Genomic DNA, 27,667 nt, shown 5'->3' on the forward strand with positions numbered 1-27,667 from the left:
TCTGCTCAGGAAGAGAGCTGGTCGATTCGTCCTCATTGGCGACCAGCTCTACAAAAAAGCGTTCTCCAGGCCTCTGCTCAAATGTGTTGGTCCGGAGGATGTGGACTATATTCTGCAAGAGGTACACAAAGGTTTATGTGGCGGGCATCCGGGCGGCCGCTCGTTAGCGGGAAAGATTCTTTTGGCCGATTACTTTTGGCCAACTTTACAAGAAGACGCTGCTCGGACAGTCGCCACGTGCTTGTCTTGCCAGAAATACCATAATTTCTCACATAGTCCTACGGAGGAGTTAAAGACATCCACAGTGTCCTGCCCTTTCGATCAATGGGGCATGGACATTGTAGGACCATTTCCAATGGCGATCGGACAGCAGAAGTTTTTACTAGTAGCGGTAGACTATTTCTCAAAGTGGGTGGAAGCCGAGCTGCTCGCGAAAATAACCGAGCAGATGGTCAAAAAGTTCATCTGGCAGCACATCATATGTCGGTTCGACATTCCACGACGGCTCGTGCCCGACAATGGGTGGCAATTCGTCAGACAATAGCTCAGAGAATGGTGCGAGGGGTATGGCATTCAGCAGCACTTCACCTCCGTGGCTTATCCCTAAAGCAACGGGCAGGCTGAGGTCGCTAATCGGGAGATCCTTCGGATTCTTCGAGTTCGGCTCGACCATATCGGTGGCAGCTGGGTAGATGAGCTCCCAGGCGTGTTATGGGCGATTCACACTACCCCTAAGGAGGGAACGGGGGTCACGCCTTTCCACTTGATGTACGGAGGGGAGGCTGTCGTTCCCGTGGAGGTCGGAGTAGAATTCGATCAGGTGCAACAGTATGACGCGAGTAATGTCGAGCGGAGGCAGCTGGAATTGGACATGGTAGACGAGGCACGAGCCAAGGCATCCGTCCGGCTAATGGCGTACCTGCAAAGAATGAAGCAGAATTACAACATGCGAGTGATTCCCAGGGCATTCCAAGTCGGCGACTTTATATAGAAAAAGGTGAAGCCGGTCGGAGATGTGAGCAAGCTGGAGGCACCCTGGGCTGGGCCCTTCAAGGTCATCAAGAAGCTCCGATCGGGCGCCTATTACCTCGAGGATGAAGATGGACGACAGCTAGAACGACCATGGAGCGCTAAGCATCTCCAGCCGTATCGAGTTGGATGAAAGGTGTGCCCATGTAATTCGTTATATATACTTTTCGTTCCTTGGTTCCCTTTGAATGCAGGAATGATAGCAAAAATAAAAGAATACGCCGAACGGCTAGGCCCCATGAAGACCATCGAGCGGCGACGTTAAACTATAGGGTCGAAGCGGCGACCATAAATATCCCGCTCGGAAGACCGTCGAGCGGCGACGTTAAACTCTAGGGTCGAAGCGGCGACCATAAATATCCCGCTCGGAAGACCGTCGAGCGGCGACATTAAACTCTAGGGTCGAAGCGACGACCATAAATATCCCGCTCGGAAGACCGTCGAGCGGCGACGTTAAACTCTAGGATCGAAACAGTGACCATAAATATCCTGCTCGGAAGACCGTCGAGAGGCGACGTTAAACTCTAGAGTCAAAACCGGCGACTATAAACCCCCAGCCAGAAGCCCGTCGGGCGGTGACAATAAAACCCTAGAGTCGAATGACAACCTAAGGGTCGGTTCGGCAAGCATGAATATCCGATCGAAAGAATATCTAAATCGTCGGTTAGTGGTCGAACGACAGTTTCATATCCAGGAGCCGCTATCCTGGGACTTATCAGAAGTTAAGATCAAGTATTCAGCTCGGACCTAAGCAATCAACCAATGACAGGAGTAAACACGAAAAAACTAATTTCATTAAAAAAGTTCCAGCCGGACGACCAACATACATCCACGACTTATAAAAATGACTTACAAAAGGATTAACACTCCTCACTCCAGATAATCAAAGATTGGCTCAGGGATGTCATCGAGCAACCCGACCAAATCCTTAGGCGGGATAGCCGTCGCTTCAGAAAGGTGACCCTTACCCTTCAGATAAGCAGTCGTAGAATTAATGGCCTCCTCAAAGGCGACAACGAGCCGGTCACAGACCTTCTGGGCAAAATCATCCGAGCGGACATAAGCTTGCCTCGTCACAGTAAAGTGGCCTGATTCGCCATCCTGGTACTCCTTGAGGGCGGCTCGAGAAGCTTCAAGGGCGTCTAGGAGATTCTTCAGTTCTCCTTGGAATTCAGTCTTTTCCACCGATCGACTTTTCCATTCGACGAATAGCATGTCGGCTAATTCCTGGACACGTTGCTCCAACGTCCAGGCCTCAACATTTTTTGCGTCCAGATCAGTAATGGCCTTGTTCTTCTCCGCAGTCCTCAGCTTGATCTCCTGGTCATGTGCCTTGACCTTGGCTTCGAGCTGAGCCACCGTGGTTTCCAGTCCAGAGGATTTATGTCGCTCATCCTCCAGGAGCCTCTTTGTATCGACCAGCTCGGCCTTCAACTCAGCAGGTGAAGGCCCTTGGACCGAGCCTCCCCCGGAAATCTTAAGTTTCTTCAACTCTTCCTCTAGCAGCGCCAAGCGGTTGCTGACTGTGATGCTCTCCACCCAACTATGCACACAGAGAAAATAACGTTAAAAGCCAAGCAAAAATAATAATGTGAAGGAAGGAGGGGGAGGCATACACCGGTGGCTTGCTGCAGATGGTTGTCGCCGACCTGACCAGGGGTCATCATGGCAACACGGGCCCTTGCATCCTCCCATATTTTGGCAAGCAACCCACGAATGGTGATTTGGTGCTCTGGAATTGTCGGCCGGTCAGCTGCTAGAAGGAACTATTCTGTTGGTAGGTGCAGGATGGCCTTAACTATTCGGCGGCCGCTCAGAGCAAACTGAGCTGAACCTGAAGGACCAGAGGACTAGCCGGTCAGAGCGGAAATGATGCCGGAGCGCCATATACGTCAATGGGCCAGTGGCAAAGAACTGACTGGTTGCGCTTCAATTGGATCCATCGGCCGATCGAGCTGGGAAAGAGTGTGATATGAGGAAATTGCTTCGACAGAAGCCGGAGCCAAGTCAACCCCTGCGAAAGGAGCGCCAACTGCTCAGACACCTGCTCCGCAGGTGTCGCCGAATGGGCAGGTATCTCAGTCCGGCGGTGTTTGCGGATCACCAAAGGAACATCCTCGGTCGATTGCTCCACATCCTCGTCTTGAGTAAAAGGGTGTCTGGCGGACGAAGTAGCGTCGCCCACCACTTCTGTGGTAGAGACCCGAACGACTGATCCCCCGATAGCAGTAGGTGCCTCGCCTCTCTCCCCTTCGTGTGAGCCGACCGACGCAATGCCAAGGTCGGCCATCTCCTTAGCAGTCACCGCTTCAATCTCGGTGGCCCTCAACCTCATTTGCTCGGTAGCGCGAGCGTGCATCATGATGTCAGCTGCAAAAAGGGAAAGCAAATCAGTTAGATCAAAAGGAAAAGAGGATCGAGAAAGCTCTTACCCATGCTGCTCGGAAGTTTTGAGCGGATCAGACTCAACCCAAATATGTATAGCATGCCCTCAAAGAGCAGCTTGTGGATGTTGAACTTTTGGCCGGCCAGCAGGTTGGCTGCGTGAAGGTAGGGCGGCTAGCCCTTGTATTTACCGAGATCTGGTGGAGTGGGTACGGCGGTCTGCAATTGGTTCGGAAGGGCGGCGATTCGGGTAAACGCAGAAAGAAGAAGTATTCTTTCCAGTGTTTATTGGAGGTGGGCATTTTGTCGAAGAAGACAAGTCCGATCCGATATTGGAAAAGGAAAGTACCTCACTCAGACTGTTTGGGATAGTAGAAGTATGCTAGGTTTTATGTACCAACAAGTCATGGTTGACTGGATGTTGATTTAGGGGGCTTTGGACTTGGTTTTGGGCAAAAATCAAGATCTGGATCGATCAGCTGATCGATTGGATCTTGCCCAATCGATCGGCCGATCGATCGGGTGAGTCCCCACGACAGGCATTATCCCAATCGATCAGTGGATCGATTGGGGAGAAGTGTCGCGCGAACAGAGCCCCTTTGGATTGATCGGGCGATCGATCCAGAGCTCCCAATCGATCAGTCGATCGATTGGGAGGTGCGATTTTCCGCAATAAGCCCTGGATCGATCGGTCGATCGATCAGGCTATTCTAGAGAGCACAGAGGCGCTCTGGATCGATCGATCGATCGATCCAAAGCCTCCCAGATCGATTGGGAGCGTTCTAATCGATCGAGATCCGACCGTTGGCGTCGTATTTAGCTATAGGCGTTCGATTCCTTCGGCAGAACTTCACGCATACAGCTCCGATCTTCACAGGCGACCCTACAGCTTCTCCACAAAGTTCTCACCGCCAGATCTTGAGGGTTCTTGGAGTTTTGTCTAAGTCAAGAGGCGGATCTACAGCGGAAGAAGAAATCTAGGGTTAGAGTTTTCTTGTGCAAACTTGTAAGCTTTTGCTTGTATTTTGTTTCATTTCCTTTTATTCTTGTAGTGTGAACTTGTAGGGCTTCTCCGCCTTTGGTAGTTACCATAAAGGAGGGTTTTCATAGTGGATGGTGCATGAGTGTGTGGATCTTTGGATTAATCACCTCTTGTGAGGTGGATACCAAGTAAATTCTTAGTGTTAGCGTTGTGTTTGTTTTCTTTGTATTCTCCGCTGCACATCTTTGAAGAAACAAGCAACAAAGAGCACGACGAGCGCACCGAGCTATTCACCCCCCCTCTAGCTACATAATCGGTCCCAACAAGTGGTATCAGAGCGAGACCGCTCTTCACCGGAATCATCGCCGGAAGGGGCAAAGCTAGAGGGTGAAGAAGTTGGAGCAATTCTACAAGTCGAAGACTTCATCACAAGAAGCTCAACTTCAAATGGAATTCCGAGATGGACTCGGATTCGACACGAGGGTGTCTCCACCATTCACCATGATAAGCTTCGATCTTTGGAGATCAAGGATCGAAAATTTCTTGATGGTGGAGATAGAGCAATAGTTTTCTCTCGTGGAAGGTTTCGAGGCTCCAACAAATTCCAAGGGCAAAGTCCTCAAGAAAAGTAAATGGAGCCAAGAACAAATCCAAAGATGTGAGGCCAATGATAAAGTGACCAAGCTTTTGGTCAATCTATTGCCTAGCCACATTCTTGGAAAAATTGGAGAGTTCAAGGATGCCAAGGAGCTTTGGAGCAAATTGGTATCAATTCATGAGATCCCTTCCACTGTACCAGACCAAGAAGAATCCAAAGAGAGTGACTCATTGGATCAAAATAAAGAGCAAGAGGACTCCGAAGTTGAGAGATGCTCAACTTCCGAAGAAGAGGAAGTCCAAGAAGCTTCATCTTCAAAGGAATGCAATGAAGAAGGCAAGGAGGGAGCATACTCCTTGTTCCATGTACAAGATGAGGATGAGGAAGCCTCCACCTCTAGGATTGAGGGAGAGCAATTTTCATTGACACTGGATCAAGAGCAAGAAGAAGCCTCCACATCCGGGTCAAAAGAAGAAGAGGATGAAGAAGCTTCCACCTCCACAAGTCAAGACAAATCTATTGGAGGAGTATCAAGTTCAGATCAAGAGGAAGCTTCTACCTCCGGATCAAAAGGAGAAGATGTCACCCCTACAAGCAAAGGTATAACAATTTCAATAGAAAATAACAAAAATCATATCATTTGCTTTGAGTGCAGGGAAAAAGGGCATTACAAAAGTAAATGCCCTAAATTGGCCAAGAAGAAGGGCCAAGTGGCATAAAAGGGCAAGGAGAAGCCCAAGGAGACCGCTCCCAGAACAAAAAGGAGCAAGGAGCACATTGTGTGCTTTTTGTGCAATCAAAAGGGACATTACCGGAGTCAATATCCCAAGGGGAAGAAGGCAGTCAAGGCTCAATGAGGAAGCACACCTCAAGGGGGAGTTTCCAAGATAAAAAGAAAGGTATCATTTATTGAGCCTACTCCCTTGAACAATGGTAAAAAGCATGCTAAGTCAAGTCTTTATCATTTTAATGCTATTTACCATAAGAATAGAGAGCATGGTAGCATTAAGGAAAAACACATGGCTCTCCATGCTAAAACTACCACACCTAGGACTAGGAAGGTAGATGGAATTTTAGGCAAGAACTCTAAGGATTTTAGCTACAAGCCTAGAAACAAAAATGCTCATGGACTTAATGGAAAACCAAAAACTAAGAACTTAGTGATGGAAAATCAAGTCTTGAGGTCAAGACTTGACAAACTAGAAAAGACCCTAAAAAGGATGGAAAATATCCTTAAAGGGCAAAATGAGCAAAATCTAGTTTTAGGACAACAAGGGTCATCCAAGGGCCATAGAGGTTTGAGATACAAACCTAAAACCAAAAAGGATGTACCTACTTACCATAGAGTTCCATATAGTTATGGAACAAACCCTAGGTCTAGTGGTCAAGTCAAGAATACTAGGGAGGTTATTCCTAAGAGTATTTTTGCAACAAATGTGACTAAGACTTCTAAGAAGTCCAAGAAAGTCACAAAGAAGGTCACAAGGGAAGCAATCCCTAGGGTTGACCTAGAAAATGTGACCAAGGCTTCTAAGAAGCCAAACAAGATCACTAGGAAGGTATCTAGGGAAGTTATCCCTAGTGAGTACCTAGAGCATACAAGGAGCACCAATAGGTTTTGGGTTCCTAGGAGCATCTTCTCTACCCCATAAATGGGTTAGAAAGTGTCAACTCTAAGTGGAAGGGTAGTTAATCCAATCATGATGAAGTTGACACTCAAGGAGCATTTTCAATGTTATTATTAACCTTTGAAAATGAAAAGGATAAAGGGTTTACTCTTAGAAAGAGTAAAATGTGTCATATTTTGAGAAATTGGATGAAATTATAAATGACACAATTTGAGAAAATCATAAGAACTACCAAGTTGGGATTTTGGTATGTTCTTAGGAAGTTAAAGTCAAATTTAAGCCTTAACTCAATTGATTACTCTTTAAAAGAGTAAATTGTGCCAAAATTTGAGGAATATTCTTAATTTAAATTGGCACAAATTAGGAAAAGCGAAAGAAATGTCAAATTTGGTCTTTGACATTTTCTTGGGAAATAGTGGACAATCTAGGGTTTGAATTTTTAAGTTAGCTAAGGGTTAAGGATACTTAGCTAGGTAATCTAGGTATTTTATCTATGCTAACTTGCCATGCTTTGCTTGCCCATCAAATGCCATGACATCATATTTATTTATTTGTGTTTACACTCATGCCTTATTATGAAAAACACAAAAATACCATGTCATATCATCCATATATCATATAGTTATAAGAAATTTTCTTTTGAAAATTATTTCTTTTTGATGTATGTCATAACATCATCATGCATCATTTTAATTTCTTGTTTATTAAGGACTAATGACATTAATTAACAAATAACATCCTTGGTGGATGTCTATAATTCAAAAAATACCTAGATAGATATGCATGATCCCTAGATTAGGGCAAAACCAAACTTTACATCTCACAAAGACCCATAAGGTGACTTGTATGTGTTTTAGTGCACATTAGATACAAGTAAGATGTTAGGATAATGAACAAAACTCAAGATGTTGATTTAGTGCATTCTTTTGAGTTTTAAGTTCATCAAAACACATAGTTATGTGTTTTCCCATCATTGGGAAAGCTAATGTACAAGTCATGTGCATTAAGCTCAAGGAACATGGTGGGATATTGGTTTTTGAAAATTGTTTTGGAAAACCATTGGTGAAGGCTATCGTTTGATAGTAATCACCATTGAATAGTTAGGCACAAACTAGAAGAAAATACTAAAGTTTTTGCAAGTTTTCTAGTTTGTGTAAATCTTTGAAAATATGAAGTATTTTCTTATAAAACTATTTTTCCATGATAATATATGCCCTAAATAGTGTATACACAAATTTTCATGATTTTTAGAATTTTAGGGAATTTTGGGGGAGTTTCTGAAATTCACCGCAAGTGAATTTCAGAACTATCAGACATTCAATCGATTGAAGGGTCTCAATCGATCGGGCGATCGATTGAAGGGTCTCAATCGATCGGGCGATCAATTAAGAGCAAGCTTCTCGCGAACAGAAGCTTCCTAGATCGATCCACCGATCGATCCAGCCCTCCTGAATCGATCAGTGGATCGATTCAAGCTGGTTCAATCGATTGGGACCCAACTCCAATCGATTGAGAAAACTGATTTTGGCTGGGAAAGCCTGATTTCAGCATTGCAAACCAAGTTTAGTATAGGAAATCATTCCTAACCCCTCAAAATACATTTGTATACATAAAAAGGGTGTTTTCATGTTGAAAATAAGGATGAATTGGTTGAGGAAGACTAAATTGAAGTTTGGTTTTAATATTGAATTTTTGAACCTCAAACTTCTAAATTTGGGCTTCCTAAAGGTTTTGGGATTCCAAGTCATTGTTGGTGCAATGATAGAAGTTCACGACCATGTCTTTAAGGGGAGTTACTCTTTAAGGACATGAAAATTATTTTTCATACACCTTGGAAGGTGATTAACCTTCTTTAGTAAAAATGCTCAAGGTTGAGCATTTGTTTACAATGGAGAGTGGATATCTTCATTGTTTAAGTTAAAAATGCTCAAGGATGGGCATTTGTCTACATTGGGGAAGAATGTAAGGTTAAAGGAAAATGAAAGGTATGGGACTTTCAGTATCGGGTTGATCACAATGAGTGAAGTTGTGAACAACGTTGAGTAACTCTTCAGGGGGAGAGTTTGTTTTGATGTGTGCCAATAGGGGGAGAAATATAGGGTTTAAGTTAGGACTTCATTATCTAAGAGGGAGTTTGCCCTTTTAGGAGGAGAATGAAGGGTTTAACTTATGTGTTCATTAGCTAGTGGCATGAAGGAGGTTTAGGCTATGGGATTAGTCTAACTTAAAGAAGGTATTGTCAAATATCAAAAAGGGGGAGATTGTTGGTGCAATATTCCCCAGGTCAAGGTTGACCTAGTTTGACTGAGCTCGAATTGGGTCAAGCTCGAGTCTTAATGTTTATGTTTTGATGGTTTGACAATACATGTTGACAATACATGTTTGACAATACATGTAGACAACACATGGAGATTGCAGGTGCAATTGTTCATGTGTGGAGATTGTGATGGAGAGTCAAGTAGGTCAAGGTTGACCGGATACTTGACTGGAAAATTCTGGTGAGTGAAGCCAGGTGAAAGTCCTAACTTGGAGGTTAGGCAAAGGAAGTCCTGGTGAGTGAAGCCAGGCAGAAGAAAATCCTGGTGAGTGAAGCCAGGTGAAAGACCTGGTGAGTGAAGCTAGGCAGAAGGGAAGTCTTGGTGAGTGAAGCCAGGCACGGGGAAATCCAGATGGGTCAAGGTTGACCAGACATCTGGTGAAAGTTCAAGTATGTCAAAGGAATTGACCGGATACTTGGCACGAGGAAGAAAAGTCCAAGTAAGTCAAAGGGATTGACCAGATACTTGGCAAGAGGAGAAAAGTCCAAATGGGTCAAAGGGATTGACCAGACACTTGGTGAGAGAGTCCTAGCTAGTCAAGGGTGACCGGATGCTAGGTTTTATGTACCAACAAGTCATGGTTGACTGGATGTTGGTTTAGGGGGCTTTGGACTTGGTTTTGAGCAAAAACTAAGATCTGGATCGATCAGCTGATCGATTGGATCATGCCCAATCGATCGGCCGATCGATCGGGCGAGTCCCCGCGACAGGCATTATCCCAATCGATCAGTGGATCGATTGGGGAGAAGTGTCGCGCGAACAGAGCCCCTTTGGATCGATCGGGCGATCGATCCAGAGCTCCCAATCGATCAGTCAATCGATTGGGAGGTGCGATTTCGCGCAATAAGCCCTGGATCGATCGGTCGATCGATCCAGGCTATTCCAGAGAGCACAGAGGCGCTCTGGATCGATCGATCGATCGATCCAAAGCCTCCCCGATCGATTGGGAGTGTTCCAATCGATCGGGATCCGACCGTTGGCGTCGTATTTAGCTGCAGGCGTTCGATTCCTTCGGCAGAACTTCACGCATACAGCTCCGATCTTCACAGGCGACTCCACAGCTTCTCCACAAAGTTCTCACCGCCAGATCTTGAGGGTTCTTGGAGTTTTGTCCAAGTCAAGAGGCGGATCTACAGCGGAAGAAGAAATCTAGGGTTAGGATTTTCTTGTGCAAACTTGTAAGATTTTGCTTGTATTTTGTTCCCTTTCCTTTTCTTCTTGTAGTGTGAACTTGTAGGGCTTCTCCGCCTTTGATAGTTACCATAAAGGAGGGTTTTTATAGTGGAGGGTGCGTGAGTGTGTGGATCCTTGGATTAGTCACTTCTTGTGAGGTGGATACCAAGTAAATCCTTAGTGTTAGCGTTGTGTTTGTTTTCTTTGTATTCTCCGCTGCACATCTTTGAAGAAACAATCAATGAAGAGCACGACGAGCGCACCGAGCTATTCACCCCCCTCTAGCTGCATAATCAGTCCCAACAGTCCACCGAACTACCGAGCGAGCGACGGGCCGAGCGTCTCTTCCTTTCAGTCCGGTACATGTCCCTTCCCGGACGGTAGTGAGTCCACGCACCTCTCCTGTTCAGACTAGTAGCAGACAAAATGTGTAGAAGAAGACGAAGGGGACAGCTGGTGATATCCTTCTCGAGACATGTGCCGCCGACAAATAGCATAGTCGGCGGCCGGACCGGACAGAGAATCGTACGATGAAAATTTCCACTATCAAGGTAGAGATATGCTCGGACGGTTGCGGTATGTCACTATACGTACTTTTCTGACACATCCATTTGAGGTATGTCTTGGGAAGCACGCACACCTCGAGAAGCCTGCACGCGCCTCCCAAGGGTCTTATATAAAGACCCCAGGCTTCGACGGAGGTATGCATTCTCATCTACTGTAGCTAGTCTTCACGCTCGTTATTCTGCCTCAATTTCTTCTCGTCGGAGCTGACTTGAACGTCGGAGGGTTGTCGCCGGGAACCCCTTCCCGGCTCGGTTTTGTGTTTGCAGGTTCTCACCGGAGGCTCACACCAGTTAAGGGTTCATACGCCATCAACAAGAGCACCACGTCCCTAGTATCTATCGACTCAGCGACCAGACATGATCAATATATATAGTAATATTACTCTAAATATTTTAAGTCGCATATTTCATGCACACCCAAAACAAATTTAGTATCAATTTTTTTACCTTAATATTATAATAATAGGAATTAAAAGAAATATCATAAAAAAAATGAAAATTTAGAAATAGTTATTGTGGGCAACTGAACATAGTCTCACACAGTCAACGCACGTGAATACTGATCCAAGTTGTCGAGTCCAAGCCACTTCCCAGAGGACAACTCTTCAGTTCTTTTTCATTTTCTATCACATCAAATAATATTAGAGAGCTGCTTTTTCCCCGATCTGACACACACCTCTCTCCTTTCCCCTCTCCCTCTGCCAAAGGACGCATGTAGCCTTCTCTTCTATTTTTTTTTATTTCATTTAATTTTTATTTCATTTTAATTTTTTAATTAATTTTGTTTAAAAATAACTCTCAGTATATTTTAAAATTTATTTTTTAATTAATTTAATTTATTATTTTTTATCAATACTTATTTTTTCAGTTTTATATAAATTTTATTTAGTTTTTATTTTTTAATTAATTTAATTTATTATTTTTTTCATAATACTGCTATTTTTTTCAATTGATTTTTTTAATTTTATTTTTTATTGATTTTTTTTGGTTAATCAATTTTTTTATCATTTTTTTATCAGTTTTATGTTTTTAATAATTTTTTTATATGTTTATAATTTGTGTTTATTTTTAGTTTATATTTAAAACTAACAAAAAATGTTAACAATTAATAGTGAACACATTCATAACTTAAGAACAAACATAATTTTTTCAAATGAAGAGTACATGTAATAATATAAAAAAAACATGAAAATATATAAAAATAGAAATCTTAATCAAAATTACCTCCAAATTCTGCTCCCGACGTGTTTGATGGTGGTGCACCTATTACTTTGTATCACAAATAAACACGTGTCCTGTAACGAGTGACCCATCCTTTAGCTTCATACGATGAATGTTGCCACCACCAAGTTGGAATGGGTGGTACAGGATAATGAGGATATAAGAAAACTTGTACGAAGTGATTGTCAACATGAGCAATAGCTATTTCTCAACGCTCTTGATTTGAAACTGGAGGAGTTCTTAATGGCAAGTGAGTAAAACAACTCCCAATATTCTCACCAAATGTATGAAGTACAAGATTGTACCTTGATGCGATGACAATTCCCAAAAGCATAGCATCCATCCAATATATTTCTGGTACCCACGACTCGAAATAATTCAATGAGAATAATAGATTGGTTATCAAATTTGGATCTGGATCAAGTTGATCATATAGATCCTTATTTTATTGAATTTCTTCTGTAAACTCAAATTGTACTTGAACCCAACCTTCTTCAAAAATAATAAATAAAATTGATTAAAGAAATAAAACTAAATAAATATTAAAAAAATAATAAATAAAATTAATTAAAAATAAAACTTAAATAAAATTTAAAAATATAAGTATTAATGAAAAATAATAAACAAAATTAATTAAAAATAAAACTAAATAAATTAAAAATATATATAAGTATTAATGAAAAATAATAAATAAAATTGATTAAAAAATTAAAATTAAATAAAAATTTAAAAATATATAAGTATAAATGAAAAAATTAATAAATAAAATTAAATTTAAAAATAAAACTAAAAAAATCAAAAAAATATCAAAAAAGATAGGGGCAGAACGGACATTTAAAGGGGGAGAGAGAGAGAGAGAGGAGAGGGGGAGATGTAGACCCGACCTCGGGCCGGGTCTGGCCCGGACCCGGCCCGGGCCCGTAACCGGGTCAACGGGCCAATCGGCGAACCGCCGGTTAACCGACGGGTTGAACCGGCGGTTCACCGCAAATTTTTTTTTTTAAACGGCTTGAACCGCCGGTTAACCGGCGGTTCGTAGCCGTTGGGAGGGTTTTTTAGGTATTTTTTTTCAACGGTTAGGATCATTTGACCGTTTTTTGATCAATGGCTATGATTTAGTGTTCGTTACCATCAAAACTCTATAAATAGAGAGCTCATTTCATCATTTTTCACACACATCTTCTCTACTCTTAATCTCATTTTCGTATTCTCTAATCTCTACGCGCTTTCGTTTTCAATTACAATGGAAGGAGGCCGCGGAGGTGCATCATCTCGAGGTCGGAAGGGAAAGCAAATAATGAATCCGCGGGAGGAGGACCCCAACATTCAATCTACCGATGATGAGATCGAGCATCTTCCGAATCCGACACCCGAAACACAAGGAAGTACCGATGCAATTACTTCCTCCTCTAAAGTCTTCTATTTTACTAAACATTTTGAGAAGGTCACTCTTCCGTCGGGAGAAATGCGTGCAAAATGTAAGCACTGCAATGCTTCCTACAACGGCGGCTATGGGTCGTTGAAACGACATGTAGAAATGAAGCACCCGACGGAATATGGACTCGACCGTTCTCAAACACAATTATCAAGATTTTCTTCAACTAGCCGTAGTACCGATTCCGGTTTATTTTTATATTCGGATAATAAATTAAGAGAATCATTAGCTAAATTTGTTTCCGTAGAACATCTTTCTTTTAGTTTTGGATCTAAATGCACATTTGAAGATTTTTGTAAAGAATCTCTTAATCCATGTGCTAAACGTGTTCCTAGGACTACACTTACTCATACAATTAAAAAATTAGTAAAACAAGGAAAAAAGAATTTAATTGATGAATTTAGTAAATTAGATAATAAAGTTTCTTTATGTTCCGATATTTGGAGTGATCATTGGCAAACACATTCGTATATGGGTGTGACTTGCCATTGGATCGATAACTCTTGGAACCTCCAAAAAAGATTATTAGCTTATAGAGTTTTTGATGAATCACATAATGCTCATAATATCGCACAATTATTATGTTTAATTTTAGAAGAATATGGTTTAACTCATAAAATATTTTCAATATCATTAGATAATGCTAGTTCTAATACCGCTTGTATAGATGATCTAAAATTTGTTTGTCAACCTATTATTGGAGGTTTATTTTTTCATATTCGTTGTGTATGCCATGTTTTAAATTTATGTGTTCAAGATGGTTTAAAAATTTTAGAAAGTTATATTAAACCAATTAGAATTGTAATTTCTTATTTATGGTCTCATCCATCTATAATGAAACAATGGGGTAGGTTTTGTAAAATTAATGGAATGAGACCTAAAAATTTCCACGTGATGTACCAACACGTTGGAATTCAACATACCAATTATTACAAGATTCATTTCAATAAAAAGAATTATTATGTTCATTTTTTGCACAAAACACTAATACTAATATATATTTATTTTCACAACAATGGAATATTTGTAGTAGTATTTGTGAAATTTTAAAAGTATTTAATGATGCAACCGAACAACTTTCCGGTGTTTATTATCCTACTGCTCAATTAGTTTTAGAAAAATTTTCTAATATAGTATTAGTTTTAAATGAACATATTAATAATGAATTTTTATCTCATTGTATCTTAGCTATGAAAACTAAATGGGAAAAATATTTTTATTTAATTCCTTAAATTTATTTAATTGCATTTGCTTTAGATCCTAGATTTAAATTAGAAGTTTTACAAGAAATGTTAACTTTATATTATGGCGCTTTAATTCCAATTAAAGATTCTTCTTCTCCTGATCCAGTTAATATTATATATAATGTTAGAATTTATTTATATGATATTTATAATCAATATTATGCAAAATATGGAACACAAATTAATATTTCTGAAATTCAACAAACTACTAGTAGTAATTTAAAACTTACAAAAGCACAACTCTTATTAAAAGAACGGACAAAACGTCCACGAGGATCCTCAAGTTCCACACAGGAACTTGAGAATTATTTTACGACTTCTTTTGATTTTAATGAAGCAGATAGCGAAAACTTCGATATCTTAAAGTGGTGGTCACAGAAGGCTCAAAGCTTTCCCGTTCTCTCCGTGATCGCAAAAGAAATTTTAGCTTGTCCAGTGTCAACTGTTGCTGTGGAGCAGACGTTCAGTGCCGGCGGAAACATATTAGATGAACGACGATCAACTTTGTCTCCCGACTCCTTGGAAGCCCAAGCATTACTGGACGATTGGACCAGAGCGGAGAAAAGAATCCAAGGAATGCAACTTTCAGATGACGAAGTTGAAGATTTTGATACTGAAGGAACAAATACGACAGGAACAGGAAATGGAAGTGAATGAAAATGTAAAAGGATAAAAAATGTAAAAGAACTACGTGGGCTTTGATTCCCCTAAAGGGATACGTAGGCAACTTAAATAAGTGCAAGTCCTTTGTTTAATAAATTTTAATTTCTAATTTTTAATGTTTAATGTTTAATTTTTAATTTTTAATTTTTTTTAACATATTAATCTTGAACCGTGACGAACCGTGAACCGAACCGTGAACCGGCGGTTCTGAACCGTGAACCGTAACCGTCTTGGGCGGTTAAGGTTAAGGGTCGACCTGCTTGGAACCGTCGAACCGGCGGTTCCGAACCGTCGAACCGTCGGTTCTGAACCGTGGTCAGGTCTAGGGAGATGCGCGTGTCAGGGGAGGGGGAAAAGCAATTTACATAATATTATAACCAAAGATAGACGGTGCAATTTAAACCGAGCCTCCGTCGCTTTCTCAACGCATCTTCTCCTCCATGCACGAGATCAAATCTTCTGTCCCGAAACTCTCCCTGTCCCTCTGTCCCACGCAGAAAACGACAACCAACTCGTGAGAAACACGTGATGAAGGCGGAAACCAAAAGAGCGATTCGCCTATAGGACAATAGGGATCGGTCTGTGGACCGATCCACCTATAGGCTGATTGGTCCACAGACCGATCAGAAGCCTCCCAGACCGATCAGGATATGTCCTGATCGGTCCAGAGGATCGGTCTATAGGACAATAGGGATCGGTCTGTCGACCGATCCACCTATAGGTTGATCGGTCCACAGACCGATCCCTATTGTCCTATAGGTGAATCGTTCTTTTGGTTTCCACCTTCGTCACGTATTTCTCACGAGTCGGTTGTCATTTTCTGCATGGGACAGAGGGACAGGGAGAGTTTCGGGACAGAAGATTTGATCTGTTTCTGCACGCCTCTCCTCTTTTTAATTTTCTCTTTGAACTTATAAAGAGTTGGATGAGAACTCATGCGCTTTGATGTGATATTGTCTCAGGCAGAAATGTCAGAGAACAGGGAACCATTGTTGAACCCCAAGGTTTATTTCTTCGATGATTGTCCAGGATGCAAGCAAGACAGGAAGAAGGAAAGTAATCCAGGGATTCCCTACAAAGAGTTTTTCTATGTGTGGATAGTTACCCTCTGCACAGGTATATATGTATTTTTAAACTTGTACTTTTCCTTCCAGGAATTTGATGATATGCAGGAATTTTTTCTTCTTTCTAATCTCTATTTTTCCCTTTTCTGATTTCAGCTCTGCCAATATTATCATTGTTTCCCTTCTTGTACTTCATGGTAGGGTAAAGTTGTGTTACCTATGCCGTCGTTTTCTCTTCTATTTTTCAATGTCGACTCTCTCCTGCTGCATGTTGCTTCTTCATAGATAAGAGACTTGCATGTTGCAGAAAGAGAGGAAGATATTGGGTTCTACGCAGGTTTTGTTGGTGAGATTTACAGCAACAGTACAAGATGACTGATTTCTGCATTTTATTTGTTTAATAATGGACCATCATAATTCATAAGGAGTCTATTTTGTGTGTTGTTTCCTTTTTGTGAATTAAGGAGCTTCGTTTATGGTTGGAAGGGCATCTACTTCCATGTTATGGGGAATAGTTGCTGACAAATATGGAAGAAAACCAGTTATACTTATCAGCATCTTCTCTGTGTTAGTAGATTCAATCTTTCCGGTGTTGGTCTGGGAAACCAATTTCTGTTATTTATTTCCACATTTTATTTATTGCCTTGTTTCTTCAGCGTCCTTTTCAACTCACTCTTTGGTTTGAGTACAAGTTACTGGATGGCTATCAGTACAAGGTTACTACTTGGATTACTAAATGGTGTAAATGGACCAATAAAGGTAGGTGTTCATGTTGTATCCTTGAGTTTGCATAGATGAATTCATGCATATTGTGAATGACAAAACCAAACACTGTAACAATTTTTCAGGCTTATTCTGTGGAAGTTTGTAGAGAAGAGCATCAATCTCTTGGAGTATCTCTTGTAATTTTCTTTGTCGCTGATTCGTTTCAACATTGATTAAGTTTCTTTCGTGCGTCTTTCAGAAAATATAATTGCTCATGGGTGTTTCTTTTTTTCAGGTATCCACGGCATGGGGCATAGGCTTGATCATTGGCCCTGCTCTGGGAGGTTTTTTGGCTCAGGTGATAGTTGTTCTATTTAACGACGTAGTAATAAGAATTGTGCCATGCATAACTTTCTTGCAAACCCTATCAATCTATAACCTTCTTGAAAAATTTATCAAATAGATCAACATTCTTTTCCCTATACTTAATCCACAAGTAGATGATGGAAGCCATCTTTCTTTCTAATTATTATGTCACTTGAGCTCTTTCATGGCTTGTGCTAACACTTCAAACTTTTGCTGTAGTCCTACTCTTTTGCAAGTACCACTGCTGAAATGGCAAAACTATAACTCAAATATGATCTTCTAGACTTGCAAAAAGGTTTCAAATTATGCATGAACCGAAATCATTTATTCAGATTATTTTAGCAAATTTTCTAACTTAAAATTAATGTTGTCTTTTACCTCATTATTTATGCTTATGTTGTGATTTAGTTCTATGGTGTCAGCCTGCAGAAAAATATCCCAAAATATTCTCCCAAGGTTCTTTCTTTGCAAGGTATAAGCACTTGACCTTCATAACTCAAATTTCGTTTCCTTTAATTTTTGGACGTGATCAGTGTACAGTGTATTACAATATTTTGTAGGTTTCCTTACTGTTTGCCTTGTGCTCTTATTTCACTTCTTGCACTTGGAGTTTTTATAGCTTCTTTGTGGCTTCCAGTGAGTTTAACTTTTATTTAGACCAACATATATCAGCAGAAATATGTGTTTGTTTAAGATTAGCTAAACTGATGACTCCCTCAAATAATCGCATAGGAGACACTGCACAACCATGATCCGCAAACCATGGCGGATGTAGCAACTGAAGATGTAGAAACATCTATATGCAGCTCTGGCTTAAGAGGACATGGTGAATTTGAGAAAAATGATGCTCCTTCAAAGAACTTACTCAAGAACTGGCCATTGATGTCATCGATCATTGTTTATTGTATTTTTTCTCTTCATGACACGGCTTACAGTGAGGTAATTGTTGTCCAAACAAAAGTTATAGATTCTTTCAAGTGTTGCCAACAACCTTCTTCAAGGTTTCTATATTTTAGTTCTTTTTCGGCACATATGACTTTTCTTGGTCGTAACTAATTCCACCACCCATTGCTGAACTATTGTTAGATATTCTCATTATGGGCCATTAGTGATAAAAGCTATGGAGGACTGAGCTTTTCATCTCAAGATGTTGGTGTGGTGCTTGCAAGTTCAGGTGCCCAGTAAATTAGCACATTTCTTAGACTTACAGTCGATAATGCCTCAAAACATGATGGATATTTCAGGTTTTGGTCTTCTAATTTTCCAAGTTTTTCTTTATCCTCCAATTGAGAGGCTCCTCGGATCCATCAACTCGATTCGTGTAGCTGCAGTAACTATCACTTACTCACATATTCCTTCATTCATTAGAGCCAAAGATCATCTTTCATCTATTCTTGATGCACACTATTTTCCAAAATGCAGGTTTTGTCTATGCCTTTGCTTGCCGCTTATCCATTTATGTCAAGTATATCAGGGCTTCCACTCAAGGTCATCGTGAATTTCGCATCTCTGCTGAAGAATGTTCTTTCTATGATCATCATTACTAGCCTATTCCTTCTGCAAAACAACTCGGTGCCTCAAGAACAAAGAGGAGCTGCAAATGGGATATCTGTGACTGCAATGTCCCTTTTCAAAGCAATTGCTCCTGCAGCTGGGGGTGTCATATTTTCCTGGGCACAGAAACGCCAACATGCCATTTTATTTCCTGGTGATCAGATTGTTTTCTTCATTCTGAACCTGGTGGAATTGACAGGCCTCCTCCTATGCTTCAAGCCTTTCCTAACTCCTCCAAGATAAAATAGTACACATGAGTATTTGTAACCTCTTTTAAATTATTCATCCGAAGGGTTATCATAAGAATCGTTCTCCATCCTCGTACAATCACTCATTTGTATCCGTGTATGTTCCCTTGTATGAGTGCGATGTGAATATAGACAATGAGGAAATCAATCAAAATTACTCCACAAATTGCATTTACAATCCGAACACCCAAAGGACACTGACATGTGCCAGTAGAGTCAAGAGTCATGTTAATCTGTAAATCAAAGTCGAATATGTCAAATTTGCTTGAGTCAAATCAAGCCTCATCAAAGGTGATCCCGAGGTAAGTTGGGTTCACCCAGCCAATCGAGCCTAAGAAGCTCAGATCTAGGTGAGTCAGATTGACCCCCAACTGAAGTTAGGCTTGCCTCCAAACTTACTTCGGCTAGGTAATCTCACTCGGAAAGCTCAGCCCGAGCTGACCTGTTAGCATCCTCCACTCGACCACACCCGATCTCCTTAGTTCAACTATCCCCGACTTCCTCAGTCTGGCCACATCTGACCCCTTTAATTCATCCATGGCATACCTCCTCAGTTAGGCCATGTTTGACCTCCTTCAACTTGACTACGCCCGACCTCCCTCAGCTCAACCACGTCCGACCTCCTTTGGCTCGACCCCTTCCATATACCTCCGGATGTTGTTACTAGTCCACCATTGTGGGAAATGTGGATACTGCAATAAGCAGAGGACATGGAGCTATTAGGGGCATGTGGGCCTACACGACAACCCCACGACCTAAACGTGGGATTTCATGTCTCTCTTTTAGGAGAGAGTATAAAAGGGAGTCTACTTCCACAGGCACAGGTACGCGCACATACGTATCCTCATCTAGACTCTTCCTTATTTCTTCTCCAACTAGCTTTGTATTAACTTAAACTTTGGAGTGGTCACACCAAGGTCTGCTTTGACCACCATTTTAATCTCTCTTGTTGAATCCTTCATCCTGCAATTGACTCTCCTTCAATCCTTCGAAATCACCCCTTTGGTCTTGGCAAAATCTCTAATGGCTCAGTCATTCACGATTTCTAGCCTGAATCGATACTGATATGACGAATAATGAAGAGCCCTCAGATGGGGTCCGATGGTCAACAGATCGGAGTGGGTGCCAGTTAAAGTCCAAGGTAGGTCATGTTAGGGTCGTTTAGTGCTAGAGAGGGGGGGGGGGGTGAATAGCTCGTTGCGCGCTTGTTGCTTGCTTCTTTGATGATGATTTGCAGCGGATAGTCTTCACAACAAGCTCACAATGCTAACAATAAGATTTACTTGGTATCCACCTCAAGAAGAGGTGACTAATCCAAGGATCCACACGCGACACACACTCCACTAATCAAAACACTCATTCTCGGTAACTACCAAAGACGGAGAAGCCTTGTACAAACTCTCAATACAAGAAGAAAGAAAAGGAAAACAAATACAAGTAAAATCTTACAAGATTTACAACATGAAACCCTAACCCTAGCTTCTTCTTCTTGTGTGGAATGCCTCTTGATCTTGGAAGTGTAGCAACACTTTGCTCCAAGAAAGCTTCAAAAATTGGCGTGAATCTCTGAGAGTGATCGTTGGAAGTGGAGTGGAAGAAGTGCGGAGAAAGACGCTCGCCAACGGCTTTATCCTGCGTAACGGTCACCTCCCAATCGATCAGCTGATCGATTGGGGAGGCTGAATCGATCGGCTGATCGATTTAGCCTTCTTATGTGCTCTTTGGAAAACGCCTAAATTGATTGACCGATCAATTCAGGCTTTCTCGCGATCGCGCGAGAAAGCCCAACCCCCAATCGATCGGCCGATCGATTGGAGGTGCCAAATCGATCGGCTGATCGTTTGGGAAGCGTTCTGTGCCTATGACAAAGGCTCCCAATCGATCGACCGATCGATTGGGCCGCTGCTTGTCGCAGCACAATACTAATCCATTGGTTGATCGATTGAACCACTATTCAATCGATCGGTTAATCGATTGGTCTCCCCTTGACTTGCTTAAACCAAGTCTAGGGTCCCCAATTCCAACATCCGATCAACCGTGGTCTGTTGGAACCTCATGCCTAGCATCAGGTCAACCTTGACCTACTAAGACTCCTTTACCAAGTATTCGGTCAATCCCTTTGACCCACTTAGATTTTTCTCCTCATGCCAAGTCTCCAGTCAACCTTGACTCACTTGGACTTACCGTCTCATGTCAAATGTCAGGTCCTCCATGACCCGCTTGGACTTCCACCAGATGTCCGGTCACCCTGACCCATCTAGATTTCCTCGTGCCAAGTATTTTGTCAATCCTTTGATCTACTTGGACTTCCTAACACAGGTGTCCGGTCAACCTTGACCCACCTGGATTTCCATGTGCTAAGTATCCGGTTAATCCTTTGACCTACTTGGACTTCCTAACACTAAGTGTCTAGTCAACCTTGACCCAACTATATTTCCACATGCTTGGCTTCACTCACCAGGACTTTCACATGTTGGAATCCCAAGATGTTTTGATGTGATCAAATAAGTTAAGTTAGACCCTGTTTTATCTAAGCCTAGTGTCTAAGTGTGCAGGAGCTTAGGAACACAGGAAGTCGAGTGGAAGACGCGGCTAACGAGAAGGATGGCACGGGGAGAGAGCCGATGGGCTCGGTGCGTCCGAGGGACGAGGTGACCGAGGAAGAGTACACCGGTGGACGAGAAGAACGTACACGACTTTCGAGGGACGAAAAACCGGGAAGGAAGGCTGCTCGAGGAAAAGGCCGGAACTTGGGTTCGGGTGAGCCCTATTCTGGATGACTGAGATCACCCAAGCGGAGAGGAACTTGAACGTCTAGTCGGTAAAGTTGAGCGGAGAGGAGCTTGAGCATCCGATTGGCAGGGTTGAGCAGAGAGGAGCATGAGCGTCCGGTCGATAGGGTCGAACGGGGAGGACCTTGAGCATCCGGTTGGTGAGGTCGAGCTGATAGGGTCAGTGGTGTTGAATCAATGGAGCACTGTATCAGATATGCAAAGTGAGAGATGATCCTGCCTATCTTGACTTTGCTCCCCATCTCAGTGTTGACCCTTAACTTTCTTGGACACGTGGACACTAGTGGACCTAGCTCGGGTGATCTACCTGGGCTGTGGGTTACACCGACGCCATCACTCGGCTGCTCCCTCCTTCTCTCGCATTTTCTTTCTTTCTCTCAAGGTAAATTTAGGGGTTTTTCTCTCTGACTACCATCGGGCCCCCAAGCTATAGCCCGGGTAGCCTTGAACTTGACTTCGCTATTGCATGTGGAGACTTCTAATATTCCCTACATCAATATATATAGTATTATATCATATAATTTTGCACTGTGAGTTAAGGTAGACAATGATTGGAAGTCAACACTCGGTGTAGGTAGAACTGACCATAGTTCAAAATTGATTCACGTTCACGACGGTTTGAGACGGTTCATGATTCGTGATGGCTTACAATAGAAAAAAAAATCCCAACGAAAGGTAATGGAAAAGAAATCTGAGTGAAAGAAAATAGAAGAATAAAACATTCATCTCGTGAAAGAATAGAGATGGGAAAAAAAATCCATTGAGTAAAAGAACATAGAGGAAAGAAAACCACGATCCCCACTACTGACCTCTAGCATGGGGCCACATCCTCTGGTCGTGCAAGGTCACCACCCTTGGTAGGCAATCACGCGAGGTTGTCACTGTTGGTGCAATATTCCCTAGGTCAAGGTTGACCTGGTTGACTAAGCTTGAGTTGACTCAAGCTTGAGTCTTGATGTTTGGGTTTCGATGTTTGACAATACATTGAGACAATACATGGAGACTAACAGGTCGTGGAGATTGCAGGTGCAATCACCCGTGTGGAAAGTCTTGGTGAGTGAAGCCAGACAGATGAAAATCCTAGTGAGTGAAGCTAGGTGCAAGTCCCGGTGAGTGAAGTCGGGCAGTTGAGAAGTCCTAGTGAGTGAAGCTAGGTGAAAGTCCCGATGAGTAAAGCCGGGTAGTTGGGAAAGTCCTGGTGAGTGAAGCCAGGTAGGTAGAAGTCCTGGTGAGTGAAGCCAGGCAAGTGAAAGTCCTAGTGAGTGAAGCCAGGCAGGGGAAAGTCCCGGTGAGTGAAGCCGGACAATGGAAAGACCTGGTGAGTGAAGCTAGGCACGAGGAAATCCAGATGAGTCAAGGGTGACCGGACATCTAGTAGAAGGAAGTCCAAGTGGGTCATGGAGGACCGGACACTTGACACGAGATGATAAGTCCAAGTGGATCAAGGTTGACCAAACACTTGGCACAAGGAGAAAGTCTAGATGGGTCAAAAGTTGATCGAACTCTTAGTGGTCGTAAGTCCAATAGGGAGTTGGCATGGAACTAGGAAGTTCAGACGTAGTGAGCTTCCGAAGGTCATAACTTTTGATTCGGATATCGGAATGAGGTGATCTCAGATACAAAACGAAGCTAATTTCAATCTCTATCCAGTTTTCTACTTTCCAATCGATTGACCAATCGATTAGGGGTTTGTCAATCGATTGGGCGACGCGATTTTGTGTAGTAATGAGCTGAATCGATTGGGTAATAGATTGAAACTTTCCTAATTGATCGGTCAATCTATTGGGAGAGTTTTTGAGCGAACAGTGAGCTTTTGAATCGATCAATTGATTGATTGAAACCTCTAATCAATCGGCCGATCGATTGGAGCACTGGAAATCGCTCAAGAAGCCTTGAATCGATTGGGTAATCGATTCAGGGGGATTCCAAGAGCACAGAGGCACTTTGGATCGATCAACCAATCGATCCAAAGCCTCCCCAATTGATTGGGAGCAATCCAATCGATTGAGATTCGACCGTTGGCACAGATAAAGCCGTTGACGAGCGTTTTTCTGCGTACAACTTCCTCTCTTCTCCACAGGCGATCACAAAACTTCTCCACAGCGATATTTTCTTCCTCACCGCCAGTTCTTGAAGGTCCTTGGAGGCTCATCCAAATCAAGAGGCGAGTTGCAACAAGAAGAAGAATAAACTAGGGTTTTCATTGTAATCTTGTAAGATTCATTTGTATTTTGCTTCTTTCTTTCTCATTGTTGTATTGTGAGGTTGTACGGCTTCTCCGCCTTCGGTAGTTACCGAGAAGGAGTGTTTTTATAGTGGAGGGTGCGTGAGTGTGCGGATCCCTTGACTAGTCACCTCTTCTTGAGGTGGATATCAAGTAAATCCCTAGAGTTAGGGTTGTGTGTTTATTTTCTTTGTATTTTCCGCTGCATATCTTTGAAGAAACAAGCAACGACGGGCACGAGATTGCGCCGAGCTATTCACCCCCCTCTAGCTCCATTTTCGGTCCCAACAAGTGGTATCAGAGCGAGGTCGCTCTTCACCGGAATCATCGCTGGAAGGAGCAAAAAGCTAGAGGGTGAAGAGGTTGGAGCAATTCTACAAGTCGAAAACTTCATCAAAAGGCTCAACTTTAAGATGGAATTCCGAGATGGACTCAGATTCGACACAAGGGTGCCTCCACCATATGCATCCACGAGTTTCGATTCTTGGAAATTAAGAATTGAAAATTTTCTTATGATGGAGATAGAGCAATGGTTTACTCTAATGGAAGGCTTCGAAGCTCCAAAGAATTCAAAGGACAAAATTCTCAAGAGGAGAAAGTGGAGCCAAGAACAAATCCAAAGGTGTGAGGCTAATGACAAAGTGACCAAGCTTTTGGTCAATCTATTGCCGAGCAACATCTTGGAGAAAATTGAAGAATTTGAAGATGCCAAAGAGCTATGGAGCAAATTGACAAAACTTCATGAAGAACCCTCCACTGTACCAATCCAAGAAAAATCAAATGAGGGTGATTCATTGAATCAAGACCAAAAAGAAGAAGAAGAGGACTCCAAGGTTGAGAGGTGCTCAACACCGGAGGAAGAAGAAGAAAGTCCATCCTCAATAGAGCACGAAGGTAAAGACAAAGGAGTTTACTCATTTCATGTGCATGATGATTCGGAAGTTGAGAGATGTTCAACATCCGAGGATGAAGACGAAGAAGCCTCCACCTCTAGGATTGAGGGGGAGCGTGGATCATTATTGCCGGATCAAGAAGAAGCCTCTACATCCGGATCAAAAGGAGAAGATGTCATCCCTACACATGAAGGTATAAATGTTTCAATTAAGAATAAAAATCATATTATATGTTTTGAGTGTAGGGAACATGAGCACTACAAGAGCAAGTGCCCCAAATTGGCTAAGAAGAAGGGCCAAGTGGCACTAAAGGGCAAGGTGAAGCTCAAGGAGACTATCCCCACAACAAAGAAGAGCAAGAAGCACATTGTGTGCTTCTCTTGCAATCAAAAAGGACATTACCGGAGCCAATGTCCTAAGGGGAAGAAAGCGGTCAAAGCTAAAGGAGGAAGCATGGATCAAGGGGGAGCCTCCAAGGTAAAACGAAAAGTATCATTTATTGAGTCTATCCCCTTAAATAATGGTAAAAAGCATGCTAGTTCCAATTTTTATCATTTTAATGCTATTTACCATAAAAATATGAAGCATGATAGCATTAAGGAAAAACATGTAGTTCTTCATGCTAAAACTACCATACCTAGGTCTAGGAAGGTAGATAAAAATTTAGACAAGAATTCTAAAGATTTTAGTTACAAGCCTAAAAATAAAAATGCTCAAGGATTAAATGAAAAACTAAGGATTTAATGAGAGAAAATCAAGTCTTTAGGTCAAGACTTGATAAATTAGAAAAAACCCTAAAAAGGATGGAAAATATCTTAAAAGGGTAAAATGAGCAAAATCTAGGTTTAGGACAACAAGGGTCATCCAAGGGTAATAGAGGTTTAGGATACAAACCTAAAATCAAAAAGGATGTGCCTTCTTACCATAGGGTTCCATATAGCTATGGGACTAACCCTAGGCCTAGTGGTCAAGTCAAAAATACAAGGAAAGTTACCCCTAAGAGTATTTTTACAACAAATGTGACTAAGACTTCTAAGAAGTCTAAGAAAGTCACTAAGAATGTCACAAGGGAAGAAATCCCTAGAGTTGACCTAGAAAAGGTGACCAAGGCTTCTAAGAAGTCAAACAAGGTCACTAGGAAGGTGTCTAGAGAAGTTATCCCTAGTGAGTACCTAGAGCATCCAAGGAACGCCAATAGATTTTGGGTTTCTAGGAGTATTTTCTCTACCCCTTAGATGGGTTAGAGAGTGTCAACTCAAATTGGGAGGGTAGTTAACCCAACTTTGATGAAGTTGACACTCGGAGAGCATTTTCAAGGTTATTATCAACCTTTGAAAATGAAGTGGAGTTTCATTTACTCTTTGGAAGAGTAAATGTGCCATAATTTGAAAATTCAATTTTAAATTAAATCGGCACAATTGGAAAAATTATAAAGAACTACCAAGTTGAGATTTTAGTATGTTCTTAAGGAGTAAAGGCTAGTATCAGAGCCCTTACTTGGAACTTAATCTCGATGATTACTCCTTGAAGGAGAAAATTGTGCCAAAATTTGAGGAATATGCTTAATTTGAATTGGCACAAATTAAGAAAAGAAAAAGAAATGTCAAAATTAGACTTTGGCATTCTCTTGGGAAATAGTGGGCAATCTAGGTTTCAAATTTGTTAAAGTTAGCTAAGGTTAAGGATACTTAGATAGGTAATCTAGGTATTGTATATGTGCTAATTTGTCATGTCTTGTTTGCCTATCATATGTCATGACATCATATTTATTTATTTGTTTTTGCATTCATGTTTTATTATGAAAAATACAAAAATATCATGTCATGTCATACATACATCATGTAGTTATAGGAAATTTTCTTTTGAAAATTATTTATCTTTGATGTATGCCATAAAATTTTCATGCATTAGTTTATTTCTTGCAATTAAGGACTAATGACATTCACTAACAAGTAACATCCTGGGTGGATGTTCATAGTTTCAAAAATGCCTAGGTAGATATGCATGATCCCTAGTTTAGGGCAAAACCAAGATTTACATCTCATCAAAGAACTATAAGGTAACTTGTATGTGGTTTCGTATACATTAAATATAAGTGAGATGTTAGGATGATGAACAAAACTCAAGATGTTGGTTTAGTGCATTTTTTTGAGTTTTAAGTTCATCAAAATACATAGTTATGTGTTTTCCAATCATTGGGAAAGCTAATGTACAAGTCATGTGCATTAAGCCCAAGGAACATGGTTGGATATTGGTTTTGAAAATGATTTTAAAATACTTTTGGAAAACCTTGGTGAAGGCTATCTTTTGATAGTAATCATCATTGAATAGTTAGGCATAAACTTGGAAGAAAACACTAAAGTTTTTATAAGTTTTCAAGTCTGTGTCAATATTTGAAAATATGAAGTATTTTCTTAGAAAATTATTTTTCCATGATAATATATGCCCTAAATAATGTCTACAACGATTTTCATGATTTTTATAATTTTGTAGAATTTTCTAGGGGTTTCTGAAGTTGACTGAAATGAACTTTCAGCAACTTCAGACCTTCAATCGATCGCCCGATCGATTGAGACCCT

General features: G+C 41.5%; 1 pseudogene; it reads left to right on the forward strand.

The window, feature by feature from the left end:
- The first annotated feature begins 16,170 nt into the window (after positions 1-16,170).
- Positions 16,171-19,353, forward strand: LOC122030002 (annotated as a pseudogene).
- The last annotated feature ends 8,314 nt before the right edge of the window (positions 19,354-27,667 follow it).

The sequence above is a fragment of the Zingiber officinale genome, chromosome 10B (assembly GCF_018446385.1).
Source record: "Zingiber officinale cultivar Zhangliang chromosome 10B, Zo_v1.1, whole genome shotgun sequence".
Classification (NCBI taxonomy): Eukaryota; Viridiplantae; Streptophyta; class Magnoliopsida; order Zingiberales; family Zingiberaceae; genus Zingiber; species Zingiber officinale.